The sequence below is a fragment of the Zonotrichia albicollis genome, chromosome 28 (assembly GCF_047830755.1).
Source record: "Zonotrichia albicollis isolate bZonAlb1 chromosome 28, bZonAlb1.hap1, whole genome shotgun sequence".
Lineage (NCBI taxonomy): Eukaryota > Metazoa > Chordata > Aves > Passeriformes > Passerellidae > Zonotrichia > Zonotrichia albicollis.
This window is the reverse complement of record NC_133846.1, coordinates 3,857,292-3,880,000: the sequence shown is the minus strand read 5'-3', so window position 1 is coordinate 3,880,000 and position 22,709 is coordinate 3,857,292. Positions and strand designations below refer to the sequence as shown.

General features: G+C 48.8%; 1 protein-coding gene across 5 annotated transcripts in view; it reads right to left on the bottom strand.

Moving 5' to 3' along the window:
- SLC45A3 (solute carrier family 45 member 3) overlaps positions 1–22,709 on the bottom strand; it is a 49,842-nt gene that overhangs the window by 17,277 nt on the left and 9,856 nt on the right. For 3 of the 5 annotated variants that reach the window (XM_074528117.1, XM_074528116.1, XM_074528118.1), the window contains one exon: positions 6,800–7,073. The gene's annotated coding sequence lies outside the window, so the exon portion shown is untranslated. Of the gene's footprint in view, positions 1–1,933; positions 2,060–4,032; positions 4,459–6,799; positions 7,074–22,709 lie in introns of those variants that run through there. The other 2 variants (XM_074528119.1, XM_074528120.1) reach the window with 2 other exon arrangements.

Genomic DNA, 22,709 nt, shown 5'->3' with positions numbered 1-22,709 from the left:
TGATCCTGTAAATAATTAAGGTTGAGGCTGGCAGGGGGAGCCTGGCAGGGTGAGGTGAGGCTCAGCCATGGTGGAGAGCCTGGTTCAAGCATGGCTTAAAGAAAGAGGCCATGAAAATATTCAGCTGAGGGAAATACAGAAGCCTGCTGTAAAAGCAGCCTTTCCCAGGCTTGATCCTGTAAATAATTAAAGTTCTCAGCCACCTTTTATATAGGGAATATATATGGGAATATATATTTGGGAATAGATGGTTGGATCCATCCCTCTTTTAATTTTTTAAATTTTCCACAGAACACAGACAGGGAAACGTGCTGGGTGGGGAAATCACCCTGAGCTGCAGATTTGGGAGGACAAGGGGTGGGAAAAGGAGATTTGGGAGCCAGGAGTCACCTGCAGGGGGCTGATTTGGGAGGACAGGGGATAGGAAAAAGGAGATTTGGGAAGCTCAGGGAATAGATGTCTGGGAATAGATATGAAGGTTTTGAGAACTTTTCATATCATGGTGGGAACACTGATCTTGGTTTCAATAAACAAACCTCAGGTATTGTAAACAAAAGGAGGAGCTGAAGTTTTCTCTGCAGCCTATGGGGAGCTCAGATTTTGCAATATGCATGAAGTGAATTAGCACTGTTATAAAAAGTGCCTGGTTGATGAATAACTCGGAGTCAGATGCTAAAACAACAAAGGTGGTCGCTCCCTCACTTCCACAAGCCATCACTCCATCACTTTCTCTCTGCGGAGAAATGCCAATTCTGAGCTCAGTGCCACTCAATAAACACCAATTATTCCCCTTTGGGGACGTTCACTCCCCTCAGCTGTCACAGAGACCCCTCCTTTCAACATTTAAACGCCCTGCCCGAGGTCAAACAGCAAAAAGAGGGGGCAAACAGAAGGGGAATGGTTTGCTTTAATCACCAGAGGCAGCTTCAGAGGCAGCCTGAGCCTCCCTGCAGCCCACCTTGCTCACAGGATGTGTCAGGGGGTGCCCAGCCCCAGCACGAGGAATTTCAGCTCCCAGAGTCACAAATCAAAATTAACTGAGGCACTCAGAGCTAAATGTCTGTGATGTGCACTGCCTGGAGAGCTCAGAGAGGAGGAATTACCCCAAAAACACCCCAAAGATCAAGCGAGAGATGCCTCACACACATTAAAAGTTGGTTTTTTTTTCCCTTTTTGCTGCTGGGCAGAGCTCTGGGGAGGCAGCAGGGATCTGCCCACCTGCCTGGGAATGGAGGCAGAGCTGGATTTCTGATCTGCAGGCAGGAACAGAGCTCTGCTCCCCATCCACACCTCCCAGGAGAAAACAAATCCCTGAAGGAAAAACCATGAACAGCCAGGGATGAGAAACCCCAACCGCAGCAGAGCCGCAGGTAAAACTGCAGCACACGATGAACTTCACCCCAACACCATCCATTCCTCTTTGGATTTTTGAAATTTTCCACACAACACAGACAGGGAAACGTGCTGGGTGGGGGAATCACCCTGAGCTGCAGATTTGGGAGGACAAGGGGTGGGAAAAGGAGATTTGGGAGCCAGGAGTCACCTGCAGAGGGCTGATTTGGGAGGACAGGGGTGGGAAAAGGAGATTTGGGAGCCAGGAGTCACCTGCAGGGGGCTGATTTGGGAGGACAGGGGTGGGAAAAGGAGATTTGGGAGATTTGGGAAGCTCAGGGAGGTTTGGGAGGCTCAGGGAGCAGGACTCACCCACAGGGGGCTGATTTCTGAGGCCAGGGGTTGGGAAAAGGAAATTTGGGAAGCTCAGGGAGCCAGAATTCACCTGCAGGTGGCTGATTTGGGAGGACAGGGGATAGGAAAAAGGAGATTTGGGAGATTTGGGAGGCTCAGGGAGCCAGAATTCACCTGCAAGGGGCTGATTTGGGAGGACAGGGTTTGGAAAATGAAGATTTGGGAGGCTTAGGGAGCCAGGACTCACCTGCAGTTGACTGATTTCTGAGGCCAGGAGTTGTGAAAAGGAGATTTGGGAGGACAGGGGATAGGAAAAAGGAGATTTAGAAGATTTGGGAGGCTCAGGGAGCCAGGACTCACCTGCAGTTGGCTGATTTGGGAGGAAAGAAGTTAGGAAAAGGAGATTTGGGAGGCTCAGGGAGCCAGAATTCACCTGCAGGTGGCTGATTTGGGAGGACAGGGGCTGGAAAAGGAAATTTGGGAGATTTGGGAGGCTCGGGGAGCCAGGATTCACCTGCAGGTGGCTGATTTGGGAAGACAGGAGTTGGGAAAAGGAGATTTGGGAGGACAGGGGATAGGAAAAAGGAGATTTGGGAGATTTGGGAGGCTCGGGGAGCCAGGACTCACCCACAGGGGGCTGATTTGGGAGGAAAGAAGTTAGGAAAAGGAAATTTGGGAGGCTCAGGGAGCCAGAATTCACCTGCAGGTGGCTGATTTGGGAAGACAGGGGATAGGAAAAAGGAGATTTGGGAGATTTGGGAAGCTCAGGGAGCCAGAATTCACCCTGCAGGTAGCTGATTTCTGAGGCCAGGCGTTGTGAAAAGGAGATTTGGGAGGACAGGGGATAGAAAAAAGGAAATCTGGGAGATTTGGGAGGCTCAGGGAGCCAGAATTCACCTACAGATGGCTGATTTGGGAGGAAAGAAGTTAGGAAAAGAAGATTTGGGAGGCTCAGGGAGCCAGGACTCACCTGCAGGTGGCTGATTTGGGAGGACAGGAGTTGGGAAAAGGAGATTTGGAAGATTTGGGAGGCTCGGGGAGCCAGGATTCACCTACAGAGGGCTGATTTGGGAGGAAAGAAGTTAGGAAAAGGAGATTTGGGAGGCTCAGGGAGCCAGAATTCACCTGCAGGTGGCTGATTTGGGAAGACAGGGGATAGGAAAAAGGAGATTTGGGAAACTCAGGGAGGTTTGGGAGGCTCAGGGAGGCAGGACTCACCTGCAGGGGGCTGATTTGGGAGGACAGAGGTTGGAAAAAGGAGATTTGGGAGGCTCAGGGAGCCAGAATTCACCTACAGGTGGCTGATTTCTGAGGCCAGGAGTTGTGAAAAGGAGATTTGGAAGATTTGGGAGGCTCAGGGAGCCAGGACTCACCTGCAGGTGGCTGATTTCTGAGGACAGGAGTTGTGAAAAGGAGATTTGGAAGATTTGGGAGGCTCAGGGAGCCAGGATTCACCTGCAGGTGGCTGATTTGGGAAGACAGGGGATAGGAAAAAGGAGATTTGGGAGATTTGGGAAGCTCAGGGAGCCAGAATTCACCCTGCAGGTGGCTGATTTGGGAGGACAGGGTTTGGAAAATGAAGGTTTGGGAGGCTCAGGGAGCCAGGACTCACCCACAGGTGGCTGATTTGGGAGGACAGGAGTTGGAAAAAGGAAATTTGGGAGATTTGGGAGGCTCGGGGAGCCAGGACTCATCTGCAGGTGGCTGATTTGGGAGGACAGGGTTTGGAAAATGAAGGTTTGGGAGGCTTAGGGAGCCAGGACTCACCTGCAGGTGGCTGATTTGGGAGGAAAGAAGTTAGGAAAAGGAGATTTGGGAGGCTCAAGGAGCCAGGACTCACCTGCAGGTGGCTGATTTCTGAAGCCAGGAGTTGGGAAAAGGAAATTTGGGAGATTTGGGAGGCTCAGGGAGCAGGACTCACCTGCAGGTGGCTGATTTGGGAGGAAAGAAGTTAGGAAAAGGAAATTTGGGAGGCTTAGGGAGCCAGAATTCACCTGCAGGTGGCTGATTTGGGAGGACAGGAGTTGTGAAAAGGTGATTTGGGAGGCTCAGGGAGATTTGGGAGGCTCAGGGAGCCAGGACTCACCTACAGATGGCTGATTTGGGAAGACAGGGGATAGGAAAAAGAACATTTGGGAGATTTGGGAGGCTCGGGGAGCCAGAATTCACCTGCAGTTGGCTGATTTCTGAGGCCAGGAGTTGTGAAAGGGAGATTTGAGAGGACAGGGGATAGGAAAAAGGAGATTTGGGAAACTCAGGGAGGCAGAATTCACCTGCAGGGGGCTGATTTGGGAGGACAGGGTTTGGAAAATGAAGGTTTGGGAAGCTCAGGGACGCAGGACTCACCCACAGGTGGCTGATTTCTGAGGCCAGGGGCTGGAAAAGCAGATTTGGGAGGCAGGACCCACTGGCAGGTGCTCCCTGCAGCCCAGCAGAAGCTGCTGCAGCGCTTGCAGGGCGGCAGAGGTGGAACCAGCGCAGGTTTGGCCGCAGGGCCCTCCCCCCGTGCTGATAACAGCAGTGTCATTGTCACCGGGCCACTCCTGTGAGCAAACACCGCTGCCAGCCCTCAGCAAACCCCAGCTCTGGGCCCGCACCTGGATCTTGCCATTAAAAATTAAAACCCTTAAAAAATTCACATTTATTGCCTTCCTTTGCTGATCTGCTGGTGTTTCAGCAGAGATTTAGGACGTTCTGCCCATCCCAGAGGGGTTTGGGGACCTTCCCCAGCCCCATGGGGACACGTGGTGTGGTGACACTGGTGCTTCTCACCCCCCCAAACATCTCCAAACCCATGGCTTTCTTCTAAAAAAACCCCAAACATCTCCAAAGCCATGGCTTTCTTCTAAAAAAACCCAAACCATCTTAAAGCCATGGTTTTCTTCTAAAAAAAACCCAAACCATCTTAAAGCCATGGTTTTCTTGTAAAAAACCCCAAATATCTCCAAAGCCATGGCTTTCTTCTAAATAAAAACCCCAAACATCTCCAAAGCCATGGTTTTCTTCTAAAAAAACCCCAAATATCTCCAAAGCCATGGCTTTCTTCTAAAAAACCCAAACCATCTTAAAGCCATGGCTTTCTTCTAAAAAACCCCAAACATCTCCAAAGCCATGGCTTTTTCCTAAAAAAATCCCAAATATCTCCAAAGCCATGGCTTTCTTCTAAAAAAAAACCCAAATATCTCCAAAGCCATGGTTTTCTTCTAAAAAAAACCCCAAATATCTCCAAAGCCATGGCTTTCTTCTAAAAAAACCCCAAATATCTCCAAAGCCATGGCTTTCTTCTAAAAAAAACCCAAACCATCTTAAAGCCATGGTTTTCTTCTAAAAAAACCCCAAATATCTCCAAAGCCATGGTTTTCTTGTAAAAAACCCCAAACATCTCCAAAGCCATGGCTTTCTTCTAAAAAAAAAACAAACCATCTTAAAGCCATGGCTTTCTTCTAAAAAAAACCCCAAATATCTCCAAAGCCATGGCTTTCTTCTAAAAAACCCAAACCATCTTAAAGCCATGGCTTTCTTCTAAAAAAACCCCAAATATCTCCAAAGCCATGGCTTTCTTTTAAAAAACCCAAACCCATGGCTCTCTTTTAAAAAACCCAAACCATCTCCAAACCCACAGTTTTCTTTTAAAAAACCCAAACCATCTCAAGCCCATGGATTTCTTTAAAAAATCCAAACCATTTTCAAACCTACGGCTTTCTTTTAAAAATCCCAAATAATCTCCAAAGCCATGGCTCTCTGGTTTTCTTTTAAAAAACCTAAACATCTCCAAACCCATGGCTTTCTTTTTAAAAAACCCAAACCATCTCCAAACCCACAGTTTTCTTTTAAAGAACCAAAACCATCTTAAAGCCATGGTTTTCTTTTAAAAAACCCAAACCCATGGCTCTTCTTTTAAAAACCCAAAAATTTCCAAAGCTATAGCTCTCTGGTTTTCTTTTAAAAAACCTAAACATCTCCAAACCCATGGCTGTCTTTTGAAAAACCCAAACCATCTCCAGACCCACAGGTTTCTTTTAAAAAAACCCCAAATCTCCAAACCCATGGCTTTCTTCTAAAAACCCCAAACCATCTCAAATCCATGTCTTTTTTTTAATAAAATCCAAACATCTCCAAACCCACAGTTTTCTTCTAAAAACCCAAAATCTCCAAACCCATGGCTTTCTTCTAAAAACCCCAAACCATCTCAAATCCATGGCTTTTTTTTAATAAAATCCAAACATCTCCAAACCCATGGCTTTCTTCTAAAAATCCCAAACCATCTCAAACCCATGGCTGTCTTTTGAAAAACCCAAACCATCTCCAGACCCACAGTTTTCTTTTAAAAACCCAAAATCTCCAAACCCATGGCTTTCTTCTAAAAACCCCAAACCATCTCAGATCCATGGCTTTTTTTAATAAAATCCAAACATCTCCAAACCCATGGCTTTCTTCTAAAAACCCCAAACCATCTCAAACCCATGGCTTTTTTTTAATAAAAACCAAACATCTCCAAACCCACAGTTTTCTTTTAAAAACCCAAAAATCTCCAAACCCATGGCTTTCTTCAAAAAACCCAAACCATCTTCAAACCCATGGCTTTCTTCTAAAAACCCAAACCATCTCAAATCCATGGCTGTCTTTTGAAAAACCCAAACCATCTCCAGACCCACAGGCTTCTTCTAAAAACCCAACAATCTCCAAAGCCATGGCTTTCTTCTAAAAACCCCAAACCATCTCAGATCAATTTCTTTTTTTAATAAAATCCAAACATCTCCAAACCCATGGCTTTCTGGTTGCTTTTAAAGCTTCCAAACCCAATTTTCCAAACCCAATTTTCCCAATTTCCCCAAGATCAGCAGAGCAGCTCCCAGAGGCTGCCTCACCTGGCAGCCAGGTAATGGGTGGGTCCAGGGCAGGAGCAAAGCTTGGCGGGACAAAGGGAAGATTTTAGGGAAAAAAACCAACCCCAAACACCTGGAAAAGGTGGATTTTACACACAAAGGAACCTTTCCTCCTCACAATCTCCTAAATCTTCCCAACACAGGGTCTTAGAGGAAATCCCATCTCAATGAAGAGGGAGGGCTGGTTATTTTAAAAATTAAAATTAATAAAATGTGGGTGTACTTACCTGGCAGAGAAAAACTCATTTATTCCTGGAAGGATCCATGTCCTGCTTCTCCATAATCTCTCTACTGATGCAGAGGGACCAGGGGATGATGGTGAATGTGGCTTTGGAGGCTTTGATTCGCAGTGGTTGTGCAGCTCAACGCACAGCAGGGACCAGACACAGAGTTTGGTTCAGGGTGAGGAAACTGAGGCACTGGAACAGCTTTCCCACAGAAAACGTGGCTGCTCCATCCCTGGGAGTGCCCAAACCCAGCCAGGGATAGTGGAAGGTGTCCCTGCACGTGGAAAAAAAATGAGATTTAAGATCCCTCCCAACCCCCAAACCATTTGATAATTTTATTATTGTTGAAGATTGCAAGGCAAGATGTTTTCCATTACCATCTGTATGGCAGATTGCCTTTGTCAAGTGGGCAGTTTGCCTTATCTCTCTCTCTGAGTGACCACAATCACTCCTCCCTGGGAGGGGACATTGCTGATAACAGCTATTGAATGTCCCTGCATGGCTGATAAGAACTACAGCATCCCATTGGGAGATGGGAGCCCAGAGGGAGGAGCCAAGCATTCCTACCCGGATATAATCTGGAGATTTCAAACATTCCTACCTGGATATAATCAGATTTCAAACATTCCTACACGGATATAATCTGAGATTTCAAACATTCCTACCTGGATACAATCTGAAATTTCAAACATTCCTAACTGGATATAATCTGGAGATTTCAAACATTCCTACACCGATATAATCTGAGATTTCAAACATTCCTAACTGGATACAAACTGAGATTTCAAACATTCCTACCCGGATATAATCTGAGATTTCAAACATTCCTACCTGGATACAATCTAAGATTTCAAACATTCCTACCTGGATATAATCTGGAGATTTCAAACATTCCTACCTGGATATAATCTGAGATTTCAAACATTCCTAACTGGATACAAACTGAGATTTCAAACATTACTACCTGGATATAATCTGAAATTTCAAACATTCCTACCCGGATACAATCTAAGATTTCAAACATTCCTACCTGGATACAAGCTTAGATTTCACACATTCCTACCTGGATATAATCTGGACATTTCAAGCATTCCTACCTGGATACAATCTAAGATTTCAAACATTCCTACATGGATACAATCTGAAATTTCAAACATTCCTACCCGGATATAATCTGGAGATTTCATGCATTCCTACCTGGATATAATCTGAGATTTCAAACATTCCTACACGGATATCATCTAAGATTTCAAGCATTCCTACCTGGATACAATCTGAGATTTCAAACATTCCTAACTGGACACAAGCTGAGATTTCACACATTCCTACCCGGATAGAATCTGGAGATTCTGGAACACCAGCACAGCTTCTGCACTGGATTGCCCAGAGGAACAGCAGCTGCCTCTCCTTCCCCTGGGTCTCCAGAGGCAGAGACTGCACCTTTCTCCAGGATCCTGCTCCAGCAGAACCAGCCCTGACACTGCAGGAGGGCTGAGCCACAATTCCAATGGGGCTGCTGCCAACAGCCTGACCCACAGGGTGTCAGGTTGGGCTCTGACTCTGGCAGTGTTGGTTTAGTTCACTGCATTATTTATTTTATCCTTTTATTTTTCCTTTTCCTATTCCTAACTGTCATTTCCTACTCCCATATTTTTTGCCTGAGAGCTCCTTAATTTAAAATTTACAGCAATTCAGAGGGATGGGGTTTACATTTTCCATTTCAGGGGAGGCTCCTGCCTTCCTTAGCAGACTCCTGGCTTTCCAAACCAAGACAACTGCATTGTTTATTTTATCCTTTTATTTTTTTTCCATTTCCTATTAAGGAACTGTTATTTCCTGCTCCCATGTTTTTGCCTGAGAGCCCTTAATTTCAAATTTACAGCAGTTCAGAGAGAGGTGGGGAGGGTTTACATTCTCCATTTCAGGGGAAGATCCTGCCTTCCTCAGCAGACTCCTGGCTTTCCAAACCAAGACAATTATTCATTATTTTATATATATTATATATTTTTTATATATTATATATAAATATATAAATATAAAATATATAAATATAAATATATAAAGATTAACTATTTATAAATATTATATTTACTTATATATTAAATATTTAATATAATAAAATTTATAAAATTTAATATAATAAAATATATAATTAATATAATTAAATATTATATTTAATTATATATTATATTAATTATTTATAAATATTAAATATTTATATTATATATAAATATATATAAAAATATATAAATATATAATATATATTATATATATTTTATATATATATTATATATATTTTATATAATTATATATAAAATATATAATTATATATATTATTTTATAACCGGGGCATTATTTCTGCCCCGGTTTATTCCCTTAGGAAAGGGAATCCCTGGGCTGAGGTGGGGCTGCTCCAGCCCAGGTGATTCACTCCTCACCCTCCCTGCCCACAGACAGGGACAGACAAACATCTCCCGTTCACAACCCCAACATTCCATTTCCAACCTTCTGAGGGGCTCTTTGTGAATTCCCTGCAGCCCTTTGGGAAGAAAGGGTGGCACAGAGCTCTCAGGAGCAGCCAGGGCCTTTCACAGCTATCAGTGTCCATTCAGCGCTGCTGAATGGGAAATGCACCATGGAGAATAGCTCTGGCAGGCTCCTGGCATGGAATGGAGCACTCACCTGACCTCTCCTGACCCCTCCTCCCCTCCCAAATCTCCTTGACTGTGGTAGTGTGTTGCTAAGTTTCTTGTGTTATTCCCCCAATTTATGTATTGTTCTCCCCTATTATGTGTAAAATGGTTTCGTCCCCCCAGTTTTTCCCGCCACTGCTAGCCTGTCAGCTAAGTTGCTATAGTAACCGCTATTCATAGTTGCCGATATGTAATTGCTCCTCCCCTGGTTTCCCTTATAAGTGAAAGTTGTTTCCTCCCTGTCCAGTCAATCACTCCCTTTCTCCTCCCAGGTTTCGAGAACCTTCTCCTCTCTGGAGATGGTGGCTGGCTGGGGTCCCAGGACACCTCCTTTACCTTTTGATTATTGGTCTCCATGGAGTGTCAGTTCTGTGAAATTCATCCCCTCACCTTTCCCGATTGGCTCTGTCTGTACCCACCCCCTTGCTTTATAATCCTGTTTTCACCCCCTATGAAAAAAAAAACTTTTTCCCGGATGGTTTCCCGGTGTTTAGATGCGGCATCACCGTCAATAAACCGATGTTTAACCCCCGGGAAATGGTCAGCTCCGTTCCTCCCCAATCCCAGCGGTGTGAGCCAGTCCGCAGCCAGCACAGCCCGAGGCCCTCAGACGCCGAAGGGTGCTGGCCAGGAATAGCAGAGGGGTGTCGGCCTTTCGCCCTCAGCTAGTCGGATTCTAAACTTCGGGCCACATATGCCCCCCTCTGCACTTGACCCCATTCACAGCTCGGGGAGGGGATGGATCCGGGCCCTGGGAATTAACCCCGCGTTTCCTTGGAGCCCCGGTGTGGGATCTCAGGATTTGAGTCCTGGGATGCCGGGCCCCCGAGACCACCCTTGGGGGACCCGGGAGTCCTGGAATGTTGCCAGAAGTGTCTGGTGGCAGGACTTTGACCCTACACGGGAGACAACACCTTTATGAAGATAAGAGGGCTTCACCAGGGTGAATGGCGAAAAGATTAGCTAATTAGAGGGTGAGACACAGGGTTTAGGATTTCTGTACAGGGGGGTTTAGAGGAGTAAGATGGAGGAATTGGGGTGTGTCCTGCCCTCCTTCTTTTTCCTCTTCTCCTCCATCTTCTTTGGCCACGGTGGCACCTTTGGATTGGTTATTACTGAGAGTGCACCGAGTTATAAGAATAAATGGTATTGGGGAAAAATGATAAATATTGTATACGTAACAATGGGTATAAAGATACGTGGCTGCCCGGGAGGGCAGCACAGTGTGCTCATGGCTGACTGCTGAGCAGAGCTCTGTTCGGCTGAAAGAAAATCTTTTAGATAAACAATTAATAAACATAAAACAGAAAGAAGAACTGAAGCCTCTTCTCGTCCTTCGATACGCGGGCTGCCCCAAGGCCACCCCGGGCCTTTCCAGGCCCCTCAAACAGCCAAGATAAACCGGACACCCCGGGGCTCCATTCTTGGGGAAAGAGCAGCAGCAGCCTGGAAATCCCCTCCAGAGCAGGGTTTGGGATTCCCTCCTCATCCCCCAGGGCTGTTAGCACCTGTGTTATTGCAGGTAGGCACTGGGTAGGATATGTTGGGTATGCAGAAGCTGTTACCTACCATGTACTGAGCAAAACCACGGGGGAAAAGATGGTGCAGCCTCTGCTCTGGCTGTGTTTATCCTACATGTCAATAAACAATAAAAGCAGGGCACTGAAAAATAAACCTCACTGCTTCAAAAAGCCCCCAGGAGAGTTTCTTCATTGGTATCATATTTTTTGTTTCTTTCTGATTTTTTTTTTTTTTGACTGTTGGAGTTGACATCTCTTTTCCTTTTGCTGAACCAGCATTTCCTGACAGCAAACCACGGTCAGAAATTTTCCAGCAGCCAGGATCCCTCAGGCCATGGGGGTCACTTGTGACCCTTTGGGGCCACTCCTGGTGGCAGCTCCAGCTTCCGCAGGGACAGCCCTGGATTCGGGGGGTGGATTTGGGGGATGGTTCTCTCTGCATTCCACCCCGCTGGAAGGGGATCCTGCTGCTCCCAGGGCTAAAATCCCGAATCCTTTAGGGCACAGAGGGATCCCTGGCACAGCTGAGGGCATCTCTCCATTTGGGCATGCACAGCCCACGGGCAGTGCTGGCAGGCTGGATGGAGGGAGCTCTGTCCTGCCCTTCACCCTCACACCTCACACTCCAGGGATGCTCTAACTCCATCCCAGAGCCTCTGTCCTACGGCCTGCACCCTCCTGTGGCACAGGAGCCTTCCTCCTCATCCTCCTCCTCATCCTCCTCCCATTCCAGACAGAGCCCCCCTGTGCCTGAGGGGGTCACTGGCTCAGCAGAGGCCAGGCTGGCACTGCTGGAGCTCTCTGGGGCACAGACACGAGCCCAGGGCCGTGCCAGGGCTGTGCCAGGGTCAGCAGCTCCTTGATCCTGGCTGGGCTTCAGCCTGGGGCTGCCCGGGGCATCCATGCCAGGGGCAGGGGCTGGACACAGCTGGAGTGGGAACAATGGAGGTGGGAACAGCGGGAGCTGGGAACAGCTGGAATGGGAACAATGGAGGTGGGCACAGCTGGAGTGGGCACTGCTGGAACGGGAACAATGGAGGTGGGCACAGCTGGAGATGGGAATAGATGGAGCTGAGCTTCACTGGAGCTGGGCACAGCTGGGAACAACTGGATATGGGCACTGCCAGAGTTGGCACAGCTGGAACTGGGAACAGCTGGAGCTGGGAACAGCTGGAGCTGGGCACTGCTGGAGCTGGGCTTAACTGGAGTTGGGCACAGCTGGAGTTGGGCACACACAGCTGGAGATGGGCACACACAGCTGGAGTTGGGCACACACAGCTGGAGTTGGGCACACACAGCTGGAGTTGGGCACAACTGGAGCTGGGAGAACAGCTGGAACTGAGCTTAACTGGAGCTGGCAACAGCTGGAGAAGGGCACACACAACTGGAGCTGGGCACACACAACTGGAGCTGGGCACACACAACTGGAGCTGGCACTGCTGGAGCTGGGCACCCCGAGTCCTGCAGCCAGCAGGGGCCAGTGCTGCTGGGATGATCCTCAGCCTCACCTCATCCTCATCCTCACCTCATCCTCATCCTCAGCCTCACCTCCTCAGGAGCTGCCCAAAGCTGAGCTCAGGTCAGGGTGCTGGTGTGAAAAGCCCCAGCTCAGCTGCACAGGGGTCTCCAGCCCGGGCTGGGGGCTGTGCTGGTGCCCAGCAGGGTCTGGCAGCGTTGCACCCACTCAGGACTGGCATCTCCTCACCAAACTTCACCAAAAAAAACCCTCTCAAACTCCTCAGCACCCCCAAAATCAGCAGCACTTCAGCCCTGAGAGGCTCAGCCCTCGTGGTCACGCTCCCCTGAGCTGTGTCGGGGCTGCTGCAGCGTTTCCAGCCCTCAGACAAGCCTGGCTGGCTGCACAGCAGAGCCCCAGCTTTGTTTTGCTGCTGCACGACCCGAGCTCTTGCTTTTATTCATGAGAGGAGCCCCCCGTTCCGGAGCAGGAGGGGAAATGAGATGATCTCTGCTTCTGCTTTTCACTCGTTTCTGCTGCTCAAAGACTGTGCCCATCACCCCTGGCACTTGATCCAAATCAACCTCTCCCCCCAGGGCCTTTCTTCTCTGCTTATTATTATTTTTTTTTTTTTTCAAGAAGAAGAATCAAAATGCAAATTAAACTGGAAAGTGGGGGAAAAAAATCAGCCCCCTCCAGGTGCCCCCTTCTCCTCAGAGCGGGGACGGGCACAGATTATATCCAGCACCACATGACCAGGGCCTGTATTTATGTGTCAGAGTGTAAAACCCACCCTGCTGAGCTGCCTTTTCTCTGCCTGGGGCTGGGGGGCTTCTGCTCTGCGTCTCCTCCAGCAGCCCCACAAAGGGGATTAAGGAGAGCCCCTCAGCCCTGCAGAGTAATCCATCAAATTATCCCTTGTTGGCGTTGCTGTCCTCTTCAGGGGAAAGAAAAAAAAAAAAAAGAAAAAAAAAGAAAAGAAAAAAGCCCTCCAAAAAGCTTTTAAAAGCACTGAAATTACACTTGAGCCTGAAACACTCCACCCAGCTGCTGGAGCCCCCAGCACAATGGGCTGGTTGTGAAGGGGAGCAAGGAGAAAGAGATGGACACTTAAAAAGGGCAGCGGCCTCCGCAGGGCTGCAACCCCAACAGGTGCCTCAGACCCCCCTTCCCCTGAGCCTGCAGCTAAATAGTCAAGTTTTCATCTAAATATTCTAAACTGGGCTGCTCTGAGATCTCCTTGTCCCCCCACCCATGTGCACTGAGTAACCCCAGTAACCACTGAGAGGGAATTTGGGGCTCCAGACCCCCCATTCCCCAGAGCCTGCAGCTAAATATGAAAATTTTTCATCTCAATATTTTAAACTCCCAGAGCCTGCAGCTAAATATTCAATTTTTCATCTAAATATTTTAAACTGGGAGCTGCTCTGAGATCTCCTTGTCCCCCCACCCATGTGCACTGACTAGCCCCAGTCACCACTGAGAGGGAATTTGGAGCTCCAAACCCCCGATCCTCCAGAGCCTGCAGCTAAATATGAAAATTTTCATCTAAATATGAAAATATTTAGCTGAAAAAAATTGAAAAACTATTTAAACTGGGAGCTGCTCTGAGATCTCCTTGTCCCCCTCACTCATCTGCAGCAGATCCAGCCCTGCAATAATGGCTGGGCACCCACTGAGAGGGAATTTGGGGGTTCAGACCCTGCAAGGCTGGCAGGGCACCCCAATAACCACTGAGAGGGAATTTGGGGTGCTGGGATGGGTTTGGTGAGCCCTGATGGCCCCAGGGATGCAGCATCAGAAGAGGTGAGACCCCAGCAAACTGGGGCTGGGATCACAAACTGGGATCACCCCAAAAAACTGGAGCTGGAAATCACAAACTCAAATCACAAACTCAAATCACAAAAAGGGGTCACCAAGTGCTTACCCCAACAAACTAGAGCTGGGATCACAGACAGGGATCACAAATTCATATCCCAAACAGGGATCACAAACAGGGTCACCCCAACAAGTTGGAGCTGGGAATCACAAACTCAAATCACAAACTCAGATTACAAACAGGGGTCACCAAGTGCTCACCCCAACAAACTGGAGCTGGGATCACAAACAGAGATCACAGAGTGCTTACCTCAGCAAAATGGAGCTGGGATCACAAAAAGGGGTCACCAAGTGCTCACCCCAACAAACTGGAGCTGGGATCACAAAGAGGGATCACCCCAACAAGCTGGAGCTGGGGTCACAAACTGGGATCACCCCAAAAAACTGGAGCTGGAAATCACAAACTCAAATCACAAACAGGGGTCACCAAGTGCTCACCCCAACAAACTGGAGCTGGGGTCACAAACTGGGGTCACAAACTCAGATCACAAACAGGGATCACAAACAGGGGTCACCCCAACAAGCAGGAGCTGGGATCACAAACTGGGATCAAAATTGGAGTCACAGAGTGCTTACCCCAACAAGCTGGAGCTGGGGTCACAAACTGGGATCACCCCAAAAAACTGGAGCTGGAAATCACAAACTCAAATCACAAACAGGGATCACAAACAGGGGTCACCCCAACAAGCTGGGGCTGGGGTCACAAACTGGGGTCACAAACTCAGATCCCAAACAGGGATCACAAACAGGGGTCACCCCACCAAGCTGGGGCTGGGATCACAAACTGGGGTCACAAACTCAGATCCCAAACAGGGGTCACAGAGTGCTCACCCCAACAAACTGGGGCTGGGATCACAAACAGAGATCACAGAGTGCTCACCTCAGCAAAATGGAGCTGGGATCACAAACAGGGGTCACCGAGTGCTCACCCCAACAAGCTGGAGCTGGGATCACAAAGAGGGATCACCCCAACAAACTGGAGCTGGAAATCACAAACTCAAATCACAAACTCAGATCCCAAACAGGGGTCACAAACAGGGGTCACCCCAACAAACTGGAGCTGGGAATCACAAACAGGGGTCACCAAGTGCTCACCCCAACAAACTGGAGCTGGGATCACAGACAGGGATCACAAACTCAGATCCCAAACAGGGATCACAAACAGGGGTCACCCCAACAAGCTGGGACTGGGGTCACAAACTGGGGTCACAATCAGGGGTCACCAAGTGCTCACCCCAACAAGCAGGAGCTGGGCCACGAGCAGAGCAGAGCTGGTGGCACCCAGAGCACCCACGTGGCGCCAGGGGCCAGCTCAGCACCGAGCACCCCCACACAAAACCCCTGAGCTCAGAAACCACCAGTGCTGAGCGAGACAGAAGCATTTCCCCATCTGCACAGGGAGCAGCCTGCAGCCCTCAGAGCTCTGCCCTTGTGAGCCCTCCTGTCTGATCACAGGGCTGGGAAAATGGGAAGTGAAACTGGAACTGCTGGTTTGCAGCTGGAGCAGAAATGCTGAGCGAGGGGACAGCTGACTCCTCAGCAGGCAGCTCTGCCCCATCACCCCTGGCTTTATCTGGAAAATGACAGTCACAGGGCCAGCCAGGGTGGCTTTGGGGTGGGAAGGACGGTTCTGGTGTCTGAGCAAAGCCAAGGCTGCACACGAGGCTGCAAATGCAGCCCGGGGCTGTGGAGCAGCTCAGGAGCAAATGGGGGAGTGCCAGGAGGGATGAGGGGCGGCCCTGACCCCAAACTGTGCCCACACAGGGCTCAGATAAATCTCACCCCAACTACACCCAACACTGAACTCCCAACATCCCATCCCTGCTTTGGCCAGGAGCTTTTTCCTCAGGAAAAAAGGGAATAACCCAAACTCCACACATGCTCCAGGCACCCAAAATTGAACTCCAACATCCCATCCTGCGTTTGCCAGGAGCCTGTTCCTCAGGAAAACGAACAATCCAAACTCCACACATCCTCCAGGTACACATTTCCAGGAGCCACCAGCACCCAAAACTGAGCTCCAGACATCCCTGCCACTGAACTTCAACTCATCCTGCTTTTTCCAGGAGCTTTTTCCTCAGGAGAAAAAGGGACAACCCAAACTCCACACATGCTCCAGGCACCATTTCCAGGACCCACCAGCACCAAAAACTCAACTCCAACATCCCATCCTGCTTTTGCCAGGAGCTTTTCCTCAGGAAAAAAAGGGGAATAACCCAAACTCTACACACGCTCCAGGCACCCAAAACTGAACTCCAGCCATCCCTGCCACTGAACTTCATCTCATCCTCCTTTTGCCAGGAGCCTTTTCCTCAGGAAAAAAGGGGAATAACCCAAACTCCACACATGCTCCAGGCACACAGGAGCCGCCAGCACCCAAAATTGAACTCCAACCATCCCTGCTTTTGCCAGGATCTTTTCCTCAGGAAAAAAGGGAACAACCCAAACCCCAGACATGCTCCAGGCACCATTTCCAGGAGCCACCAGCACCCAAATCTGAAAACCAACCATCCCTGCTTTTGTCAGGAGCCTGTTCCTCAGGAAAATGAACAACCCAAACTCCAGACAGGCTCCAGGCACCATTTCCAGGAGCCACCAGTACCCCAAACTGAACTCCAACATTTCTGCTTTGGCCAGGAGCCTTTTCCTCAGGAAAAAGAGGGACAGCCCAAACTCCACACATCCTTTCCACACATTTCCAGGAGCCACCAGCACCAAAAACTCAACTCCAGCCATCCCTGCACATGAACTCTCTCCATCCCTGCTTTTGCCAGCACCCCAAACTGAACTCCAACATTTCTGCTTTGGCCAGGAGCCTTTTCCTCAGGAGAAAAAGGGAACAGCCCAAACTCTACACATGCTCCAGGCACCCAAAATTGAACTCCAGACATCCCTGACACTGAACTTCATCTCATCCTGCTTTTGCCAGGAGCTTTTTCCTCAGGAAAAAAGGGGAATAACCCAAACTCCACACATGCTCCAGGCACCATTTCCAGGAGCCACCAGCATCAAAAACTCAACTCCAACATTTCTGCTTTGGCCAGGAGCCTTTTCCTCAGGAAAAAAGGGGAATAACCCAAACTCCAGACATGCTCCAGGCACTCAAAACTGAACTCCAGACATCCCTGACACTGAACTTCATCTCATCCTCCTTTTGCCAGGAGCTTTTCCCTCAGGAGAAAAGGGAACAACCCAAACTCCACACATGCTCCAGGCACCATTTCCAGGAGCCACCAGCATCAAAAACTGAACTCCAACCATCCTGCTTTTGCCAGGAGCCTTTTCCTCAGGAAAAAAGGGAATAACCCAAACTCTACACATGCTCCAGGCACCCAAAACTGAACTCCAGACATCCCTGCCACTGAACTTCATCCCATCCTGCTTTTGCCAGGAGCTTTTTCCTCAGGGAAAAAGGGGAATAACCCAAACTCCAGACAGGCTCCAGGCACACAGGAGCCGCCAGCACCCAAAATTGAACTTCAACCATCCCTGCTTTTGCCAGGAGCCTGTTCCTCAGGAAAACGAGCAATCCAAACTCCACACAGGCTCCAGGCACCATTTCCAGGAGCCACCAGCACCAAAAACTCAACTCCAACATCCCATCCTGCTTTTGCCAGGAGCTTTTTCCTCAGGAAAAAAGGGAATAACCCAAACTCCACACATGCTCCAGGCACACAGGAGCCACCAGCACCAAAAACTGAACTCCAACATCCCATCCTGCTTTTGCCAGGAGCCTGTTCCTCAGGAAAAAAAGGGAACAACCCAAACTCCAGACATGCTCCAGGCACCCAAAATTGAACTCCAGACATCCCTGCCACTGAACTTCATCTCATCCTGCTTTTGCCAGGAGCTTTTCCCTCAGGAGAAAAAGGGACAACCCAAACTCCACACATCCTTTCCACACATTTCCAGGAGCCACCAGCACCAAAAACTGAATTCCAGCCATCCCTGCACCTGAACTCTCTCCATCCCTGCTTTTGCCAGCACCCCAAACTGAACTCCAACATTTCTGCTTTTGCCAGGACCCTGTTCCTCAGGAAAAAATGGGAACAACCCAAACTCCAGACATGCTCCAGGCACACACTGCCAGGAGCCACCAGCACCCAAATCTGAACTCCAACCATCCTGCTTTTGCCAGGAGCTTTTTCCTCAGGAAAAAAGGGGAATAACTCAAACTCCACACATGCTCCAGGCACCATTTCCAGGAGCCACCAGCACCAAAAGTTCAACTCCAACATCCCATCCTGCTTTTGCCAGGAGCTTTTCCTCAGGAAAAATGGGAACAACCCAAACTCCACACATGCTCCAGGCACCATTTCCAGGAGCCACCAGCACCCCAAACTGAACTCCAACATTTCTGCTTTTGCCAGGAGCCTTTTCCTCAGGAGAAAAAGGGAATAACCCAAACTCCAGACATGCTCCAGGCACCCAAAATTGAACTCCAGACATCCCTGCCACTGAATGTCATCTCATCCCCCTTTTGCCAGGAGCTTTTTCCTCAGGAGAAAAAGGGAATAACCCAAACTCCAGACATGCTCCAGGCACCATTTCCAGGAGCCACCAGTACCCCAAACTGAACTCCAACATTTCTGCTTTGGCCAGGAGCCTGTTCCTCAGGAAAACGAACAATCCAAACTCCAGACATGCTCCAGGCACCATTTCCAGGAGCCACCAGCACCAAAAACTCAACTCCAACATCCCATCCTGCTTTTTCCAGGAGCTTTTTCCTCAGGAAAAAAGGGGAATAACACAAACTCCAGACATGCTCCAGGCACACATTTCCAGGAGCCACCAGCACCCCAAACTGAACTCCAACATTTCTGCTTTGGCCAGGAGCTTTTCCTCAGGAAAAAAAGGGAACAACCCAAAATCCACACATCCTTTCCACACATTTCCAGGAGCCACCAGCACCTAAAACTGAACTCAAACATCCCTGCAACTGAACTCCATTCCATCTCTGCTTTTGCCAGGAGCTTTTCCTCAGGAAAAAAAGGGAACAACCCAAACCCCACACATCTTCCAGAACCCCTCTGGCTGCAAATTTTGGCAGCCCGAGCTCGTGCTCCTGCTCAAAGGAGGCACTGAGCAAACCCTTCAGCAGTGCCAGGCTGCTCAGGCCATCTCCCCATGGCAATTCTGTGCCCCACAATCCCAGTTACTTTTATTTGTACAAATAAAATCCCCTGGCAGGTTGTGGGGGGTTTCTCCCCCTCTGTTTTCTGGCTGTGAAATGAGGTCACGGCTTTGAAGCAGACAAAAGAGCCTTTGCAGGGTGAGGAGCAGCCCCAGGAGAGCCGGGAGAGCTGAGCCCCAGCACTCACAGCCCCCCCTGGCATGAAAATAGACATAAGGAAAGAAGCAAAACTCTCAAAATATTTTAAACTAGGAATTTCTGTGAGATTTCCTTGTCCCCTCACTGGTTTTCACCCTCCCATTCACCCCTCTGACCATGGAGTTTTTATTCCAATGTTCCAAGGGATTTTCTGTCACATCACAGGGGAAGGTGGGCAGGGAATAATGGGAATTTTCTGGGGTGTTTTAAGGGCAAAATCCACATCTCAGAGCTGTAAAAAAAATAAAAGCAGTTTCAGGTCAGCTGGGAGAGCTGAGCCCCAGCACTCACAGCCCCCCGGTGCCCCTGGCATGGCAATGGGCACAGGGAATGAAGCAAAACTCTCAAAATATTTTAAAACTAGGAATTTCTGTGAGATTTCCTTGTCCCCTCACTCATTTTCACCCTCCCATTCACCCATGGAGTTTTTATACCAATGTTCCAAGGGATTTTCTGTCAATCGCAGGGGAAGGTGGGCAGGGAATAATGGGAATTTTAAGGGCAAAATCCACATCTCAAAGCTGTAAAAAAATAAAAGCAGTTTCAGGTCAGCTGGGAGAGCTGAGCCCCAGCACTCACAGCCCCCGGTGCCCCTGGCATGGCAATGGGCACAAGGAATGAAGCAAAACTCTCAAAATATTTTAAACAAAGAATTTCTGTGAGATTTCCTTGTCCCCTCACTCATTTTCAGCCTCCCATTCACCCCTCTGACCATGGAGTTTTTATACCAATGTTCCAAGGGATTTTCTGTCACATCAGAGGGGAAGGTGTGCAAGGAATAATGGGAATTTTCTGGGGTGTTTTAAGGGCAAAATCCACATCTCAGAGCTGTAAAAAAATAAAAGCAGGTTCAGGTCAGCTGGGAGAGCTGAGCCCCAGCACTCACAACCCCCCAGTGCCCCTGGCATGGGAATGGGCAAAAGGAAAGAAGCAAAACTCTCAAAATATTTTAAATTAGGAATTTCTGTGAGATTTCCTTGTCCCCTCACTCATTTTCACCCTCCCATTCACCCATGGAGATTTTATACCAATGTTCCAAGGGATTTTCTGTCAATCAGAGGGAAAGGTGGGCAGGGAATAATGGGAATTTTCTGGGGTGTTTTAAGGACAAAATCCACATCTCAGAGCTGTAAAAAAATAAAAGCAGTTTCAGTTTCAGGTCAGCTGGGAGAGCTGAGCCCCAGCAGTCACAGCCCCCCGGTGCCCCTGGCATGGGAATGGGCACAGGGAATGAAGCAAAAACTCTCTAAATATTTTAAATTGGGAGTTGCTCTAAGATTTCCTTGTCTCCCTCACTCATTTTCACCCTCCTGGCCAAGAAGAGGAGTTTTTATGCCAGGGTTCCAAGGGATTTTCTGTCACATCACAGGGGAAGGTGTGCAGGGAATAATGGGAATTTTAAGGGCAAAATCCACATCTCAAAACTGTAAAAAAAAAACCCCAATTTCACGTGTCTGGCTCTGCCTGCAGCACATCATCAGCCCCTGGGGGTTAATGAGGGGCCTCAGATCACGGGGAGACTTTTCCTTATCGTGACAGAGCAGCCACCAGGCCTGGGCCTGAAACCAACAGATTAAACAGTTTTATTTTTTTGCCTGATAATTGCAAAGATAAGGAGCGATCAGATTTTTATTTCCTGAGGCAGATAAGTTTCACTGGAAGGTCTTGATGGAGAACTTAAGAAGCTTTTTGGCTTTTCCCCCTTCTCACCATCAGTTTAACGTGCTGTGGACTCACAGCACGCAGGGGTTTAACATTGACCAAAACAAACAGAGCAGCGAGGGATATCTGGAAGGGAAATTTTCCAATTTAAATAAAACAAAACAAAACAAAACAAAGCTCAGAGCTGCCATTTCTCCAGGAGGTGGATGGAGTGAGGCATTTTTACCACCCCCTCACTCCCCACCCAAACAGGAACCTCACTTCTATTTTGAGCCCTGGAAGGAACATCAACCCTAAATTAATTATTAGCTTTTTTTTTACTAATTAGGCATGGGGTTCAAATTCAAAGCTGCCTGGATGTTGCAGAGCCCTCTGAGGGGTTCTGTGGCACAGGAGCTCTGAGAGCTGAAATTTCTCCCTGTTTGCTGTCAAAACAGGAATGGCAGTTTGTACAGCAAACATTGAACAGGAACAGGATTTTCCCTCCACACCAGGAACAGGATTTTCCCTCCATGCCAGGACCAGGATTTTCCCTCCATGCCAGAAACAGAATTTTCCCTCCATGCCAGGACCAGGATTTTCCCCCCATGCCAGGAACAGGATTTTCCCTCCATGGCAGGAACAGGATTTTCCCTCCATGGCAGGAACAGGATTTTCCCTCCATGCCAGGACCAGGATTTTCCCCCCATGCCAGGAACAGGATTTTCCCCCCATGCCAGGAACAGGATTTTCCCTCCATGCCAGGAACAGGATTTTCTCTCCATGTCAGGAACAGGATTTTCCCTCCATACCAGGAACAGGATTTTCCCTCCATGGCAGGAACAGGATTTTCCCCCCATGCCAGGAACAGGATTTTCCCCCCATGCCAGGACCAGGATTTTCCCTCCATGCCAGGAACAGGATTTTCCCTCCATGCCAGGCTGCCTCTCACCATTGTTTGCTGGGGTAAAGTTCAGGGAGGCACAAATGAGGCCCAGAGATCTCTGATATTCCTGCAGAGTGCCCTGGGCACACAGCCAGGGCACCTGGGCTGGCACCAGCACCGGGCTGGCTGTGCCAGCACAGGGACAGGGCTGTGCCACCAAGGGCTCCTCTGTGGGAAATGGGGATGGGGACAGTTCCCTGTGGGAAATGGGGTTTGCAGTTCTCTGTGGGAAATGGGTTTGGGGACACTCCTCTGTGGGAAATGGCTTTGGGGACAGTCCTCTGTGGGAAATGGGGCTGGGGACACTCTGTGGGAAATGGGGTTGGGGACAGTTCTCTGTGGGAAATGGGTTTGGGGCCACTCCTGTGTGGGAAATGGGGTTGGGGACAGCTCTGTGTGGGAAATGGGGTTGGGGACACTCCTGTGTGGGAAATGGGTTTGGGG